Genomic DNA, 18,945 nt, shown 5'->3' on the forward strand with positions numbered 1-18,945 from the left:
CAATATTGGGGTGGGAGTTACCCGATTTTCCAGGTGTTGTGTGTCTCATTTCCCCTGGCTAGGAAAAGGGATTCCCTTCCCCCTTGCGCTTCCCAGGTGAGGCGATGCCTCGCCCTGCTTCAGCTCTCGCTGGTCGGGCTGCAGCAGCTGACCAGCACCGATCGTCCGGCACTCCCCAGTGAGATGAACCCAGTACCTCAGTTGAAAATGCCGAAATCACCGGTCTTCTGTGTCGCTGGCGCTGGGAGTTGGAGACTGGAGCTGTTCCTATTCGGCCATCTTGCTCCGCCCCCTGATCTCAGTTTTCTAAGTGTAACTTTGTACCCATCACCAATCCCTGCCCGGGCCCCCTCTTCTCCCCAGCCTCTGGTAACCACTGTTGAACTTTGTACTTCTATGAGATCAAGTATTTTAGATTCCACATGCGTGTGTTTTAGATTCCATATGCGTGAGATTATGCAGTATATGCCTTTCTCTGCCTGGCTCATTTCATTTAACATAATGTCCCCCCAGGTTTTTCCACATGGCTGCAAATGACTAGATTTCACCCATTTCTATGGTTGAAGAATATTCCGTTCTGGATGAACATTGCAGTTTCCTCATCCCTTCATCAATGGATGAAAAGGTAAGTGTATTTCCTATCTTGGCTATTATGAGTACTACAGTATACAGGGCAAGGCGGGTAGCTCTTCCACATAGGAATTTCATTGGCTGTAAATGTACAGCCAGTGGTGGGTGGCTAGATGAAATTGTGTTTTTACTTTGTTTGAGGAGCTTCCAGCTGTTTTTCCTAGTCTGTGTACAAATAGACATTCCCACCAGTAGTGTATGAGAAGAGTTTCTGCAAGTCTATACTGGTGGTTTCCTTTTCAAACTTTTATTCATTTATTTATTTTTTTGTTTTCGGTAACATTCATTCTATGTGGATGGAAGTGGTATCTCAGTGTGGTTTTCCTTGACATTCCTGTAAGGATTAGAGCTTTGGAGAAGCTTTTGTTTTACCTGTGAATCAATTTCATATCTACTTTTCAGACATATCTATTCAGGTCATTTGCCCAGACTTAACTTGGGTATTTGTTTTTGTTTCTTTTTGTTTTTCCCTCACATGGTACTGTTAGTTTCTTACACATGTTTTATAATGACCCCTTTCAAAGATAGGATTTTCCCTAGTTTTCTTTCAATCTGTGAGATGCTTTCTCTTCTGGTTCGTTGTTTCCTTTTCACTACATAAGAGCCAATGTTTTCCGTAGTCCCACATGTTTATATATTAGTGGTGACTTTTGTGTGCAATTAAAAACAGTGAAAAAGATTGCCAAACCATGGCATTGTCTATGGGTTTTTTCCTTCTAATTTTTCTTTTATTTTTCTTTTTGTATTTTACATTTTGCAACTTGTGTGCGTAGATTAGTCTTCTAAAGTATACTCTCACTCTGTGTTTTCCTAAGAGAAGTAAGTGGTTTCAAGATTTAGTTAGGTCTTCAGTGTAATTTACATTGACTTTTGTCCTATTTCACTGTTTTTCATGTGGTTATCCAGTTTGCTCAGAATCGTTTATTGAACAGACTTTCCTTTTCCCATTGTGCCTTTTTTTGTTATTTTGAAAAATGTGTTCCCTGTATATACATTTGGGTGGCATATGGGACTCCCTCATTCCCTCCATTGGGTAGCCTTTATATTTTTATTCCAGTAGCAGATTGTTTGGATAAATATAGTTTTTAGTTGTTTTGTCTTTTTGCCCACTTAGTACCTTTAGTTTCTTGTGTATGTTAGATAACAGTTCCTTTCAGATACATGATTTTCCATAATTTTATCCTAATCTGCAGGATGCCTTTTCTTTGGGTTCATTGTTTTCTCCTTGTTTAGAAATTTTAAAGTTGTCCTTTGTCTAACATGTTTATATTTGCTTTTGTTAACAGTGATTTCTGTGTCCCATTGGGAAATAAGAGAGATGGCGAAGCTATAGTATTATTTATCATTATATTCTCCTTAATTTTTTCTTTTTGTGGTGTGCACAGATTCACGTTTCCCCAAAATAGACACTCACCCTATGTTTTTTCCTAGGAGCTTTTTTTGGTTTCAGGATTATACTTAGGTGTTCAGTTTATTTTGTGTTGATGTTTGTGTCTTGTGCAACATAAGGGTCTTTCTTTAGTCCTTTGCATGTGACTATCCAAGTTTCTCAACCTGGGTGCCTTTGGTGTGTTTCTAAAAAATGTGTTTACTCTATATAATTTTGGTGTGATTATCTGGCTCCCTCATTTAGTCTGTTTGGTTATCTTTCTGTGTTTATGCCATTAATGGATGGAGAGGATCAGTGTTAAGTTTTATTTTGTTCCCTTTGTGTGTGTGTGTGTGTGTGTTTGTGTGTTTAAGCTTTCAACCTTGATTTTCTAAAAGAATACCTACTTTTACTGTGATTAACGATATTACGAACACAGTACCAGTCAGGTGGTTCATCAATTTAGAATCTGTATCTCAACAGGGGTAAATGTTAATGAAATAATAGAAATCAGAGAGATATTTATCAAAAGAGCGCTCTAATACACAAGTAAGTTCCAGTATAAAAAGTTTCAGTAGGCCAGGCACGGTGGCTCATGCCTGTAATCCTGGCACTTTGGGAGGCAAGGAGTGCAAGTGAGGTTCAGCATTAGGGAATCCACTAATACTATTAAGCACATTCATAGAGTTGATGAGAATGCCATGTGTTCATTATCATAGATGTAAAAAGATGTTGTCAGGATTCTGCAGCATAGTATATTTTAAAAATTTAACCAAATTAGAATTGCTGTAAAAATGTATAAAATATTAAATGGATTTGTACAAATAAAAAATAAACCACAATTTTAGAAAAGTATATTTAACAGTATGAAGAGGTCAATGATTGTTTAATCAGTTGATAAATTGAGCTTTACTGCAATATAGCTACTATCTCATTGTGCTCTGGAGATTAGAAAATTCGTTGTAAAGAAGAATAAATAAAAATATCCATGAAAGTCTGAATATAAAAAATAACTTTTCAGGTCAGGCGTGGTGGCTCACGCTTGTAATCCCAGCACTTTGGGAGGCCAAGGCAAGCCTAGATCACGAGGTCAGATCGAGACCATCCTAGCTAACACGGTAAAACCCCATCTGTACTAAAAATACAAAAAAATAGCCAGGCATGGTGGCTGGTGCCTGTAGTCTCAGCTACTCGGGATGCTGAGGCAGGAGAATAGCGTGAACCTGGGAGGCCTAGCTTGCAGTGAGCTGACGTTGTGCCGCTGCGCTGCAGCCTGGGTGACAGAGGGAGACTCCATCTCAAAAAATAAAAAATAAAATAACTTTTATTTTCATGTATTGTAAATACTTGGAAATTGAAAGTGAAATGTTGATTCATGACTGAGAGAACAATGAAGTATAGAATTCAAAAAATAGAATTAAACATATATGGAAATGTGCTGTACAATAAAAGCAGCAGTGGTAACAGAGGAGATGTAGGCTGTGAGTATCTCACTGGAGACTGAAGCCCACAGATATGCAGCAAAACCTTTGTCTTCCTGATGTTTTTGCCTCCTGTTGGTCGTGTGCTTTCACACATCAAGAGAGGACATTTAACATTTGAGCCTGAGTGTCTTTTGCTGTTGTCTGATGGGTGATACTTTTGCTGGGATAATCCATATTGTAATATGTTCTTGGGCCCCACAGGATTAGTCTTGGTCATCTAAGATGTTACTGACATTTTATCACCTCAAGATGTTACCGACTTTATCACCTTCAACTGACTTATATTTATTCTTTGAAATAACCAGACACACACATTGTTTCGGCAATTCTTTCAGTTGGTGATTTTCCTGGTGCAGTACTCTGTGAGGTCACCTCCCCTCAAATGGACCCACGGGTGGTAACAAACAGTTTATAGGAGGGACCAACCATGTGTGGACATGGAGTGGGTCATTTCAAGGTGAGGTAGTCAGCCTGTACCCTAAAATGGCACAGACAGGAGAAGCCACAATCCTTTAGAGAAAGAAAAAAATTACAAAGTATAGATATCCTTTGTTAAGAGAAACAGACCATCTTCAGAGGATGTAATAGTAGTAAAATGTGTTCTTATTGTTCAGCTCCCACTTATGAGTGAGAATATGCAGTGTTTGGTTTTCTGTTCCTGTTGTTAGTTTGCTGAGGGTCATGGCTTCCAGCTTCATCCATGTCTCTGCAGAGGACTTGATCTTATACCTTTTTATGGCTGCATAGTATTCCATGGTGTATATGTAGCACATTTTCTTTTTCCAGTCTATCACTGATGGACGTATAGATTGGTTCCATGTCTTTCCTATTGTGAATAGTGCTGCAGTAAACACATGGAGCAGATGGTGCTCACAGCAAGTTGCACCTCTGAGCAAGATGAGCTCCAAGCATGTTGGAGCTCAGAGCAGATGGAGCTCCAGAGGAGAGATGGAGCTCTGAGCAATATGAAGCTAGGAGCAGATGTTGTCAGAGTAAGATGGAGCTCCAAGCATATGGTCTCAGAGCAAGATGGAGCTCAGAGCAGATGGTGCTTAGAGCAAGATGGAGCTCGGAGTGATTGGAGCTCCGAGCAAGGTGGAGCTCAGAGCAGATGGTGCTCAGAGCGAGATGGAGGTTAGAGTGATTGGAGGTCCGAGCAAAATGGAGCTTGGTGCAGATGGAGCTCTGAGCAGATGGAGTTCAAAGCAAGATGGAGCATGGGGTGATTGGAACTCAGAGAAGACAGAGTTCAGACAAGAAGGAGCTCCAAGCAAGGTGGAGCTTGGAGCCGATGTTTCTCTGTGTAAGATGGAGCTGAGAGCAAGATAAAGCTTGGACTCACTGGAACTCCGAACATTCCTTTGAGCAGTTGGAGCTCTGAGCAAGATGGATCTCTGAACAAGATGGTCCTCAGAGCAGATGGAAGGCTGAGCAATAAGGAGCTCTAAGCAAGATGGGACTTTGGTGCAAATATTGCTTGATTTTAGATACAGCTCTGAGCAAGATGGATCTTGGAGAAGATGGAGCTTTGAGCAACATGGAACTCGTAGCAGATGTTGCTCAGGGTAAGACGGAGTTCCAAGCAGATGGTACTCAGAGCAAGAGAGAGCTCAGAATGATTGGAACTCCAAGCAAGCTAGAGCTCGGAGCAGATGGAGCTCTCAGTAAGGTGGAGCTCAGAGAAGATGTTGCTCACAGTAAGATGGATCTCCAAGCAGATGGTGCCTAGAACAAGATGTAACACCGAGTAGATGGCGCTCAGAGCAAAATGGAGCTCGAAGTGATTGGAGCTCTTAGCAAGATGGAGCTCAGAGAAGATTGAGCTCAAAGCAGATGGTGCTCAGAGCATGATGGAGCTCAGTGACTGGAGCTCCAAGAAGTAGGTTTGAGCAGATGGTGCTCAGAGCAAGATGGAGGTCAGAGTACTTGAAGCGCTGAGCAAGACAGAGCTTGGAGCAAATGGAACTCTGTCCGAGCAGATGGGGCTTAGAGCAGATGATGCTCAGAGCAAACTGGAGCTCAGAGTGATTAGAACTATGAGCAAGATGGAGCTCAGAACAGATGGAGCTCTGAGCAGATTGTGCCCAGAGCGAGATGGAGCTCAGAATAGATGGAGCTCTGAGCAGGATGAAGCTCGGAGTAGATGGTGCTCAAAGTAAGATGAGCTCTGAGCATATGGTGCTCCTAGCAAGATGGAGCCTGTCAGAGTGATTGGAGGTCGGAACAGATGGAGCTCACAGAAGATGTTGCTCACAGTAAGATGGAAATCCAAGCAGATGGTACTCAGACCAAGATGGAGCTCCAAGCAGATGGTGCTCACAGCAAGATGGAGCATAGAATGATTAGAATTCCAAGAAAGATGAAGCTCTGTGCAGATGGTGCTGAGAGCACGATAGAGCTTGGAGTGATTGGAGCTCTGAGCAAGATGGAGCTAGGAGGAGATAGAGCTTTGAGCAGGAAGTACCTCCAAGCAAGATGGAGCTTGGAGCAGATGTTGCTTGGTGTAAGATGGAGCTCAGAGCAAGATGGAGCTTGGAGTGATTGGAACTGTGAACATTGCTCTGAGCAATTGGGACTCTGAGCAAGATGAATCTCTGAGCAAGAAGGAGCTCTAAGCAAGATGGAGCTTGGAGCAGATATTGCTCGGTTTTAGATGCAGCTCAGAGCAGATGGTGCTCAGAGCAAGATGGAGCTCAGCGTGATTAGAGCTCCAAGCAAGATGGAGCTCAGGGAAGATGGAGCTCAGAGCAGATAGCGCTCTGAACAAAAATAAGTTCCAAGCAAGATGGAACTTGGAGCAGATGTTACTCAGTGTAAGACGGGAACTCAGAGCAACATGGTGTTTGGAGTGATTGGAACTTAAAAACATTGCTCTAAAGTATTGGAACTCTGAGCAGTTGGTACTTGGAGCAAGATTGAGCTCGCAGTGATTGGAGCTTCGAGCACAATGGGGCAGATGCAGCTCTGAGCAAGATGTAGCTCAGAAAACATGTTGCTCACAGTAAGATGGAGCTTGAGCAGGTGGTGCTCAGAGCAAAACGAAGCTAGAAGTGATTGGAGCTCTCAGCAAGATGGAGCTCGGAGCAGATGGACCTCTGAGCAAGATGGAGCTTGGAGCAGATGAAGTTCTGAGCAAGAAGGAGCTCTAAGCAAGATGGAGCTTGGAGCAAATGTTGCTTGATTTCAGATGGAGCTCAGAGCAGATGGTGCTCAGAGCAAGATGGAGCTCAGAGTGATTGGAGCTCTGAGCAAATGGAGCTCTGAGCAGAGGATGCTCAGAGAAAGATGGAGTTTGGAGTGATTGGAGCTCTGAGAAAGATGGAACTTGGAGCAAATGGAATTCTGAGTAGATGGAGCTCTGAGCAGATGGTACTCAGGGCAAAATGGAGGTCAGAGTGATGGGCGCTCTAAGCAAGATGGAGCTTGGAGCAGATGCAGCCTCAAACAGATGGCGCTCAGTGCAAGATGGAGCTTGGAGTGATTGGAGCTCAGAACAAGATGGAGTTCAGATCAGACAGACCTCTGAGCAAGAAGGAGCTCCAAGCAAAATAGAACTTGGAGCAGATGTTGCTGGTATAAGATGGAGCTCAGAGCAAATGGTGTTCAGAAGAGCAAGAAGGAGCTCGGAGTGATTGGTACTCTAAACATTGCTCTGAGTGATGGGAGCTCTGAGCAAGATGCAGCTCAGAGCAGGTAGAGCAGAAAAGGAGCTCTAAGCAAGATGGAGTTTGGAGGAGATGTTGCTCGGTGTTAGTTGGAGCTCAGAGCAAATGGAGCCCATAGTGATTACAGCTCCAAGCAAGGTGGAGCTCAGAGCACATATTGTTCAAAGTAAGGTGAGCTCTGACCAGATAGCGCTCAGAGCACAATGGAGCAGGAAGTGATTGGAGCTCCCAAAAAGATGGAGGTTGGAGTGATTGGAACTCCCAGCAAGACGGAGCTCAGAGTAGATGGATCTCTGACTAGATGGAGCTCCAAGTAAGATGAATGTCTATGCAGATGATGCTCACATCAAGATGGTGCTTGGAGTGATTGGAGCTCCCAGCAAGATGGAGCTTGGAGCAGATGGAGCTCTGGGCAAGATGGAGCTTGGAGTAGATAGAGCTTGGAACAAGAAGGAGCTCTAAGCAAGATGGAGCTTGCAGCAGGTGTTTTTCAGTGTGAGATGGAGCTCAGAGAAGATGATGCTCAGAGCAAGCTTGAGCTCAGAGTGATTGGCACTCCAAACATTGTTCTGAGCCATTGTAGGTCTGAGCAAGATGGAGCTTGGAGCAGATTGTGCTCAGAGCAAGATGGTGCTCAGAGTGATTGGAGCTCTGAACAATCTGGTGCCCAAAAAAGATGTTGCTTAGAATAAGATGGAGCTCTGAGCAAATGGTGCTCAGAGCAAGATGGAGCTCAGAGTGATTAGAACTCTAGCAAGCTAGAGCTCAGAAAAGATGTTGCTTAGAGTAAGATGGAGTTCCAAGCAGATGGTGATCCAAGCAAAATGGAGCTCAGAGTGATTGGAGCTCCGAGAAGATGGAGCTTCGAAAAGATGTTGCTTAGAGAGTAAGATGGAGCTCCGAGCAGATGGTGCTCAGAGCAAGATGGAGCTCAGAGTGATTGGAGCTCCAAGCAAGCTGGAGCTCAGAACAGATGGAGCTCGAAAAAGATGTTGCTTAGAGAGTAAGATGGAACTCCAAGCAGATGGTGATCAGAGGAAGATGGAGCTCAGAGTGATTGGAGCACTGAGCAAACTGGAGCTCGGAAAAGATACTGCTTAAAGATGGAGCTCCAAGCAGATGGTGCTCAGAGCAAGATGGAGCTCAGTGTGACTGGGGCTCAGAGCAAGCTGGAGCTCAGAGCAGATGGAGCTCAGAAAAGATATTTCTTAGAGTAAGATGGAGCTCCGAGCAGTTGGTACTCAGAGCAAGATGGAGCCCAGAGTAATTGGAACTCCAAGCAAGCTGAACCTCAGAGCAGATGGAGCTTAGAAAAGATGTTGCTTAGAGAGTAAGATGAAGCTCCAAGCAGATGGTGATCGGAGCAAGATGGAGCTGAGAGTGATTGGAGCTCCAAGCAAGCTGGAGCTCAGGGCAGATGGAGCTTAGAAAAGATGTTGCTTAGAGAGTAAGATGGAGCTCCAAGCAGATGATGCTCACAGTAAGATGGAGCTCAGAGTGATTAGAGCTCTGAGCAAGCTGGAGCTCCAAGCAGATGGAACTCAGAAAAGATGTTGCTTAGAATAAAACGGAGCTCCAAGCAGATGGTGCTCAGAGCAAGACGGAGCTCAGAGTGATTGGAGCTCTTAGCAAGCTGGAACTCAGAGCAGATGGATCTCCAAGCAAGATGGAACTCAGAGATGTTGCTCACAGTGAAATGGACCTCTGAGCAGTTGGTCCTCAGAGCAAGATGGAGCTTCGTGCAGCTGCCGCTCAGGGCAAAATGGAGCTCAAAGTGATTGGAGCTCCAAAGAAGATGGTTTTCTGACCAGGTGGTCCTCAGAGCAAGATATACCTCCATGCAGCTGGTGCTCAGGGCAAAATGGAGCTCAAAGTGATTGGAGCTCCAAAGAAGATGGATCTCTGAGCAGATGGTGCCCAGGGCAAGATGGAGCTCAGAGCGATTGGAGCTCTGAGCAAGCTGGAGCTCAGAGCAGATGGAGCTCTGAACAAGATGAAGCTTGGAGAAGATGTTGCTCACAGTAACATGGAGCTCAGAGCAAGATGGAGCTCAAGGTGAATGGAGCTCCAAAGAAGATGGATCTCTGAGCAGATGGTGCTCAGGGCAAGATGGAGCTCAGAGTGATTGGAGCTTGAAGCAAGATGGAGCTGGGAGTAGATGGTGCTCAGAGCAGGATGGAGGTTGGAATGATAGGAGTTCTGAGCAAGATGGAGCTTGGATCAAGTGGAGCTCTGAGTAGACAGAGCTCCGAGCAGACGGTGCTCTGAGAAGATGGTGCTCAGAGCAAGATAGCAGACAGTGCTCTGAGAAGATGGTGCTCAGAGCAAGATGCAGCTCAAAGGGATTAGACCTCCAAGCAAGATGGAGCTCAGAGCAGATGGAGGTCTGAGCAAGATAGAGCTCGGAGCAGATGTTGCTCAGAGCAAGACAGAGCTCCGAGCAGATGCTGCTCAGCAAGAGGGAGCTCAGAGCAGATGGAGCTCCAAGCAAGATGGAGAACCTTGAAGATGGTGTTAAAGGCAAGACAGAGCTCGAAGTGATTGGGCCTCTTAGCAAGATATAGCACTTGGAGTAGATAGAGCTCTGAGCAAGATGGAACTTGGAGCAGTTGGAGCTCTAAGAAGATGGTGCTCTGAGCAAGATGGAGCTTGGAGCATGTGGAACTTGCAGTTATTTGAGCTCCAAGTGAAATGGAGCTCAGAGCAGATGGAGCTCAAAGCAAGAGACAGGTTGAAGCAGATGTTGCCTGGAGTATGAGGGAGCTGAGAGCAGTTGGAGCTCTGAACAGATGGAGCTCATAAGCAGATGAAACTTTGAGCAAGATAGAGCTCTGAGTGAGATGGAACTCGGAGCAGATGGAGCTCTGAGCGAAATGCAGTTTGGAGCAGATGGAGCTCTGAGTGTGATGGCACTTCGACTGAGATGGAACTCAGAGCAGATGGAGCTCCAAGCAATATGGCACTCCGGTCAAGATTTAATTTGGAGTAGATGATGCTCGGAGCAGATGGTGCTTGGAGCAAGATGGGGTGGATCACATGGAGCTCCGAGCAACATGAAGCTCAGATCAGATGGAGCTATGAGCAAGAAGGAGCTCAGGGCAGATGGAGCTCACAGCAGTTAGAGCTCTGATCAAGGTGGAGTCCTTATCAAGGTTTAGGTTGGAGCATATGGAGCTCAGAGAAAAAGGTGCTTGGTGTAACATAGAGCTCGGAGTGGTTGGAGCTCCGAGCAAGATGGAGTCATTTATGTTTGTCTCTAAACTGTTTATTCTAGTTAGCAATTATTCCAACTTTTTTTTTTCAAAGTTCTAAGCTTCCTTGCATTGGGTTAGAACATCCTCCTTTAGTTCAGAGGAGTTTGTTATTACACACCTTCTGAAGCCTTCTGCCAGTCTGTCAAGCTCATTCTCCATCCAGTTTTGTTCCCTTGCTGGTGAGGAGCTGTGTTTTTTTTTTTTTGGAGGAGAAGAGTCGATCTGGCTTTTGGAATTTGCAGCCTTTTTGCGCTGTTTTTCCTCATCTTTGTGGATTTAGCTTTCTTTGGTCTTTGACGTTGGTGAGCTTTGCATGGAGTTTCTGTGTGGATGTTCTTTTGGTTGATGTTGATACTATTCCTTTCTGTTTGTTTTCCTTCTAACAGGCCCCTCTGCGGCAGGTCTGCTGGAGTTTACTGGAGGTCCACTTTAGACCCTGTTTGCCTGCGTCACCAGCACAGGCTGCAGAACAGCAAAAATTGCTGCCTGTTCCTTCCTCTGGAAGCTGCTTCCCAGAGGGGCACCTGCCAGATGCCAGCCAGAGATCTCCTGTGTGAGGTGTCCGTTGACCTTTACTGGGAGGTGTCTCCCAGTCAGGAGGTATGGGAGTCAGAGAATCCCTTAAGGAGAGCTCGAGTGCTGTGCTGGGAGATAAGCTGCTCTCTTCAGAGCCAGCAAACAGGCACATTTAAGTCTGCTAAAGTTGCTCCTACAGCCTCCCGTCCCCTAGGTGCTCTGTCCCAAGGAGATGGGAAGTTGACCTATAAGCCCCTGACTGGGGCTGCTGCCTTTTTTTCAGAGATGCCCTGCCCAGAAAGGAGGAATCTAGAGAGGCAGTCTGGCTACAGCAGCTTTGCCAAGCTGTAGTGGCCTCCACCCAGTTCGAACTTACTGGCAGCTTATACTGTGAGGAGAAAACCGCCTACTCAAGTCTCAGTAATGACAGATACCCCTCTCCCCACCAAGCTTGAGCATCCCAGGTTGACTTCAGACTGCTGTGCTGGCAGAGAGAATTTCAAGTCAGTGGATCTTAACTTCCTGGACTTTGTGGGGGTGGGATCCGCTAAGAAAGATCACTTAACTTCCTGGCTTCAGCCCCCTTTCCAGGGGAATAAACGGTGCTGTCTTGCTGGTGTTCCAGGTGCCACTGGGGGATGAAGAAATACTCCTGCAGCTAGCTCAGTGTCTTCCCAAACAGCCACCCAGTTTTGTTCTTGAAACCTAGGGCCCTGGTGGTATAGGCACTGGAGGGATTCTCCTGGTCTGAGGGTTGTGAAGACTGTGGGAAAAGTGTGCTCTCTGGGCTGGAGTGCACCGTTCCTCACAGCACAGTTCCTCAGGGCTTCCCTTGGCTAGGGGAGGGAGTTCCCCAACCCCTTGCACTTCCTGGGTGAGGTGATGCCCCACCCTGCTTTGACTCACACTCTGTGGGCTGTATCCCCGTCCCAACGAGATGAGCTGGATAACTCAGTTAAAAATGCACAAAAGCAGTTGCCTTCTGCGTTGCTCTTACTGGGAACTGCAGACTGGAGCTTTTCCTATTCGGCCATCTTGCCAGTCACCAAAAATGTCTATTTCCTATTGAAATGTCTTGGCATCTTTGACAAAATAAGTTTACCAAATTAATATGATTATTAATGGACCTTCAGTTTTATTCTACTCGTGTACTTAGATTTATCCTTTTTTTTATTTTTTATTTTTTTTATGAGATGGAGTTTGCTGTAGTGCAGTGGCATGATCTCAGCTCACTCCAACCTCTGCCTCCCAAGTTCAAACAATTCTCCTGCCTCAGCCTCCTGAGTAACTGGGATTATAGGTGTTCGCCACCATGCCCAGCTAATTTTTTGTCATTTTAGTAGAGAAGAGGTTTCACCATGTTGGCCAGGCTGGTCTTGAACTCCTGACCTCAGATGATTAACCCACCTCGGCCTCCCAAAGTGCTGGGATTACAAGCATGAACCACTCTGCCTGGCCAGATTTATCTTCATAATAGCACTATACTGTTTATTTACTGTAACATTGTAATAAGAATGGATATTTTTAGTATAAGCCATTGAATTATTTTTCAAATTTTGTTGTGTATATTTGATTTTCTTTGGACATTAATATTTTATAAAGAGCTTGTCGGTTTCTATTGTAAAAGGTAGTTGGGAATTTGAATTGAATCTGTAAATGTTTTTGTTATTTTTATCTAAATACGAAATATTGTTATCCCAAAACATTGACTGGCTCTCAATCTATTCAGTTTTTCTTCAATTTATTTCATTATTTAAAATATTTTATTTCATCATTTAAAATATTTTAGTGTAAAGAACTTATGTTTGTCTTGTACTTCTGGTGTTAACTTAATTATTAAGTTTTTAGTGAATTTGTCACATTTTTATGTAGAAGAGCATGTATTGTGTAATAAATTTTTTTTTTGTCTAATCTGGATAATTTTGCTTATTTTTCTAGTATAATTTTCTTGGATAATACCTCTAGTACAATGTTGATTAAATTGGTTTAATACGAAATTCTTGTCTTGTTTCCAAGCTTATAAATAATGCTGTCATTCTTTTACTATTATGTATGTCAGCTCTAGGTTTTAATAGATGATTTTAAGCAGGACTGAGATGTCTATATTAGTAGTTAGCTGTGAGTCTTATTCCAAATTGATATTGGATTTCTTAAGTCTTTTTCTATGTCTGTTAAAATAATCATTTCCCCTTTATTAAAGTAATATTATGCAATACTTTAAATTTTGAATATTTTGCCAACATTGCATTTTTGAAAATATCTTACTTTGTCATAGTATATAATCCTTTTTATATGTTGTTGGATTCAGTTTGTTAGTAGTTTTGATAATTTATGTGTCTATATTCATATAACATATTGGTTCATGGTTTTTTTACTTGTGATATTTTTGTATTTTTTTTTATCATGCTAATACTAACTAATAGATGAATTGGGAAATGTTACCTTTTCTTATATTGCTGGGAGTTTTTGTATATAATTTGCATTAATTCTTCATTAAAAGCTGATGTAATTTACCATTTAAGCAATTTGTCACTGAGCTTTATGTCAAAACATTTTAATTAATATTCTCTTAACATGTAATTATTTATAAATTTTGTTTCTTCATATATGTCTATATAATCTATTTTTAGTTAACTTTTATAGTTTGTACCTATCGAAACATTTGTTTCTATTTTGTAGTATTCCATAAAAATTTTGTTTTTTGTTTTTTGGTTGTTTTTTTTTTTTTTTGAGGCAGAGTTTCGCTCTTGTTGCCTAGGCTGGAGTGCAGTGGCACAATCTCAGCTCACCGCAGCCTCCACCTCCTGGGTTCAAGTGATTCTTCTGCCTCAGCCTCCCAAGTAGCTGGGATTACATGCATGTACCACCAAGCCCAGCTAATTTTGTATTTTTAGTAGAGACAGGGTTTCTCTATATTGGTCAGGCTGATCTCGAACTCCCAACATCAGGTGATTCACCCACCTTGGTCTCCCAAAGTGCTGGGATTACAGGTGTGAACCACCACACCTGGCCCCATAAAAATGAATTTTCTCGGCAGTTGACATGAAAAACTCTGGAGTGGCCGGGCTTAGTGGCTAATGCCTGTAATCCCAGCACTTTGGGAGACTGAGGTGAGTGGATCACCTAAGGTCAGGAGTTAGAGCAGCCTGCCCAACATGGTGAAACCCAGTCTCTACTAAAAAAAAAAAAAAAAAAAAAATAGCCAGGCATGGTGATAGACACCTGTAATTCCAGCTACTCAGGAGGCTGAGGAAGGAGAATCAATTGAGCCCAGAAGGCGCAGGTTGCAGTGAGCCAAGATCATGCAACTGTACTCCAGCCTGGGTGACAAGAGTAAAACTCCATCTCAAGTGAAAAACAAAAAAACTCTGGAGTAATAATACAGAATAAGGCTTTAGCCCAGTTAATGAATGACTTAAAATTTTCTGTGTTATAGGATAGAGAATATAACTGCTGTTTAAAACATGTATTTACTGTTTGATAAAAATGAGTTACTGTATCTAAAGGAAATTAGTGAAACTGCCATTTCACTTTGGAATTTATAAAGGTGGAATATGCCTACCTCCAATTTTTTAGCAAAATTGAGGAAGGTCAAATAATAAATTTTAATAAAAATACAAAATAATACTGTATTTGAATAATTGTTTGAATAAAAGACAATTTTGTGAATAAGAGTTGCCAGCACTTAGCATATACAATATGCTAGGTATAATTCTAAGGTATTATTTATAAGGTTAATACCTTAGAATTTAAATTTAATAACCCAAAGATTCCTTGGAAAGAATAAAGTTCACACATTTTTATTTATATATTTATATTAAAATTTTCATAAAAAGCAACTGCTTTGGCATACAACAAAAAATATACATGAATAATGTTATATAACTTTATTAGAAAGCTTGAGTAAGGCATATAAATAAATAGGCAGCCTCTTTGACCAATAAAGACTGTACATTACTTTCAAATATCAAAGTATATTAAATGGAAAAACTTAAGGTTTAAAAAATGTCTTTTACTTCATAATGGCAGAAACCCAGCAGGTCGTACATTTTGGCCACTGAAAATGATAATAGAAACCATTAAAGTGTAAGCAACAAATAATATTTAGCCACATAGTCATTTCATTAAGATCTTCTTCATTCTAGATTCAGTGAGAAATTCAAATGTATTATTTTTATGGATTCAGGAAAAGTCTAATGAGGAAACATTGTGATTGCAGCCAAAAACCTTAATACAAATAAATAATTCTACCAATATAGCTTAATGCTATGGAAAAAATGGTAATTTCTGGCCCTCTGTAGGTATTATTCTTTGTAACAGAGTATTATTAATTCAGCAATTTGTGTAAAACATAAAATAAAAATACACTCTATAAATAATTTTTATCTTGTGATATACTGGGGAATGGGAGTGTGTTCCACTTGAGAATTCTCATGAGATGCTGATGTGCCACAAAACAATACATGGGAAATGTTTTCATAAGTAGTAATGAATTGATGTTTGTGCTTTTTGGAAAAATATATATTTTAAAAAGTCTAAGCAGGCAGCTACAATTTTCAGAAAAGTACAAGAATAACTAAAAATATCTGACATCCCTAAAGCAGGATTTGAAAAAAATTTCTTATGAACAGAAACCAAAAGCATGTAGAAGTAATTATACTTATATAACATAAGATAGACTTTAATTCAAAACCAGTAAAAGAAGAAGGACAGTATGCAATGATAAAGGAATGAATTCAGCAAGAGAATTTAACAGTTTTAAATATATGGGCACCCAACACCAGACCATCCAAATATATAAAGGAAATATTATTAGATCTAAAGAGATAGACTTCAATACATAATAGTTGAAAACTTCAGTGCCACACTTTCATCATTATACATATCATCTTGACAGAATATTAAGTAACATTAGATTTAAACTGAAAATTAGACCAAATGGATCTAACAGACATTTACAGAACACTTCATCCAACAATGACAGAATGCATATTTTTCTTAAAAGCACATGAAACATTCTCTAAGATAGATCATATGTCAGGACACAAGTCTCAACAAATTTTTAATCAAAACCATATCAAATATGTTTTCAGGCCACAATGAAAATGAGATTTCAGTAACATGAGAAACTTTTGAAACTGTACAAATACATGGAAATTAAACAACATGCTCTGGAATGACGATTGGGTCAAGATAAAAATTTTAAAAAGACATTTTTTAAAGTTGTTGAAACAAAAATCAAAACACAATTGCACTAAAACTGATGGAATACTGCAGAAACAGTGCACAACTATACTAACAAACTAGAAAACCTAGAGGAAATGAATAAATTCCTGGACAAACCTACCAAAATTGAATCAACAAAAAAATAGAAAACCTGAGTAGATAAATAATGTGTAATGAGATTGAGTCAGTAATAAAAAGTCTCCCAACAAAGAAAAGTCCAGGCCTGGATGACTTCACTGTCAAATTCTACCAAACTGTCAAAGAAAAGTTAACACCAGTTCTCAAACCATATCAAAACAATGAAGGGGAAGAAATTCTCTCTAACTCATCTTATTAGGTCAGCATTACCTTGATATCAAAATCAGACAAGAACAGAAGACTGAAAGTGTTGCAGGGAGTCAGGGACCCTGAACGGAGGGACCAGCTGAAGCTGTGGCAGAAGAACATAAATTGTGAAGATTTCATGGACATTTATTAGTTCCCCAAATTAATACTTTTATAATTTCTTATGGCTATCTTTACTGCAGTCTCTAAACATAAATTGTGAAGATTTCATTGACACTTATCACTTCCCTAATCAATACCCTCGTGATTTCCTATGCCTGTCTTTAATCTCTTAATCCTGTCATCTTCTTCGTAAGCTGAGGAGGATGAATGTCACCTCAGGACCCTGTGATGATTGCGTTAACTGCACAAATTGTTTGTAGAGCATGTGTGTTTGAACAATATGAAATCTGGGCATCTTGAAAAAAGAACAGGATAACAGCAATGTTCAGGAAACAAAAGAGATAAGACTTCTGGCTGCTGGTGAGCCGGACAGAACAGAGCCATATTTCTCCTCTTTCAAAAGCAAATAGGAGAAATATCGCTGAATTCTTTTTCTCAGCAAGGAACATCCCCGAGAAAGAGAATGTGCCCTGAAGGTAGGCTTCTAGATGGCCCCTTTAAGGCGTGCCACCTTTAACGGTTGAAGCCAAAGGGATGAAAAATACCCTTGTCTCCTGTAGCGCTCCCAGGCTTATTAGGAGGAGGAAAATTCCTGCCTAATAAATTTTGGTCAGACAGGTTGTCTGCTCTTGAACCCTGTTTCCTGATAAGATGTTATCAATGCACCATTTATTTGCTGGGAAAATTGGCTAGCCATAAGTAGAAAGCTGAAACTGGATCCTTTCCTTACTCCTTATACAAAAATTAATTCAAGATGGATTAGAGACTTAAATGTTAGACCTAATACCATAAAAACCCTAGTAGATAACCTAGGTAATACCATTCAGGACATAGGCATGGGCAAGGACTTCATGTCTAAAACACCAAAAGCAACAGCAACAAAAGCCAAAATTGACAAATGGGATCTAATTAAACTAAAGAGCTTCTGCACAGCAAAAGAAACTACCATCAGAGTGAACAGGCAACCTACAGAATGGGAGAAAATTTTTGCAATCTGCTCATCTGACAAAGGGCTGATATCCAGAACCTACAAAGAACTCAAACAAATTTACAAGAAAAAACAACCCCATCAAAAAGTGGGCAAAGGATATGAATAGACATTTCTCAAAAGAAGACATTCATACAGCCAACAGACACATGAAAAAATGCTCATCATCACTGGCCATCAGATAAATGCAAATCAAAACCACAATGAGATACCATCTCATACCAGTTAGAATGGCAATCATTAAAAAGTCAGGAAACAACAGGTGCTGGAGAGGATGTGGAGAAATAGGAACACTTTTACACTGTTGGTGGGATTGTAAACTAGTTCAACCATTATGGAAAACAGTATGGCAATTCCTCAAGGATCTAGAACTAGAAGTACCATATGACCCAGCCATCCCATTACTGGGTATATACCCAAAGGATTATAAATCATGCTGCTATAAAGACACATGCACACGTATGTTTATTGTGGCACTATTCACAATAGCAAAGACTTGGAATCAACCCAAATGTCCATCAGTGACAGACTGGATTAAGAAAATGTGGCACATATACACCATAGAATACTATGCAGCCATAAAAAAGGATGAGTTTGTGTCCTTTGTAGGGACATGGATGCAGCTGGAAACCATCATTCTCAGCAAACTATCGCAAGAACAGAAAACCAAACACTGCATGTTCTCATAGGTCGGAACTGAACAATGAGATCACTTGGACTCGGGAAGGGGAACATCACACACCAGGGCCTATCATGGGGAGGGGGTAGGGGGGGAAGGATTGCATTGGGAGTTATACCTGATGTAAATGACAAGTTGATGGGTGCAGCACACCAACATGGCACAAGTATACATATGTAACAAACCTGCACATTATGCACATGTACCCTAGAACTTAAAGTATAATAATAATAAAATAAAAATAAAAGATGTTATCAATGACAATGTGTGCCCAAAACATCATTAGTAATTTTAATTTTGCCCCAGGCGGTGGTCCTGTGATCTCGCCCTGCTTCCATTTGCTTTGTGATATTTTATTACCTTGTGAAGTATGTGATCTCTGTGACCCACAACCTGTTTGTGCACTCCCTCCCCTTTTGAAAATCTCTAATAAAAACTTGCTGGTTTTTTGACTCGGGGAACATCACGGATCCTGCCGACATGTGATGTCTCCCCCAGACACCCAGCTTTAAATTTCTCTCTCTTGTGCCCTTTCCCTTTATTTCTCAAACCAGCCAAGACACTTAGGAAATAGAAAAGAACCCACGTTAAACATTGCGAGCGGGTTCTCCTGATAGAAAGGAACCATAGGCCAATATTCCTGATATACATAGATACAAAAATACTCAAAAAAAAACTAGAAAACCA

Source organism: Theropithecus gelada, chromosome 9 (assembly GCF_003255815.1).
Source record: "Theropithecus gelada isolate Dixy chromosome 9, Tgel_1.0, whole genome shotgun sequence".
Lineage (NCBI taxonomy): Eukaryota > Metazoa > Chordata > Mammalia > Primates > Cercopithecidae > Theropithecus > Theropithecus gelada.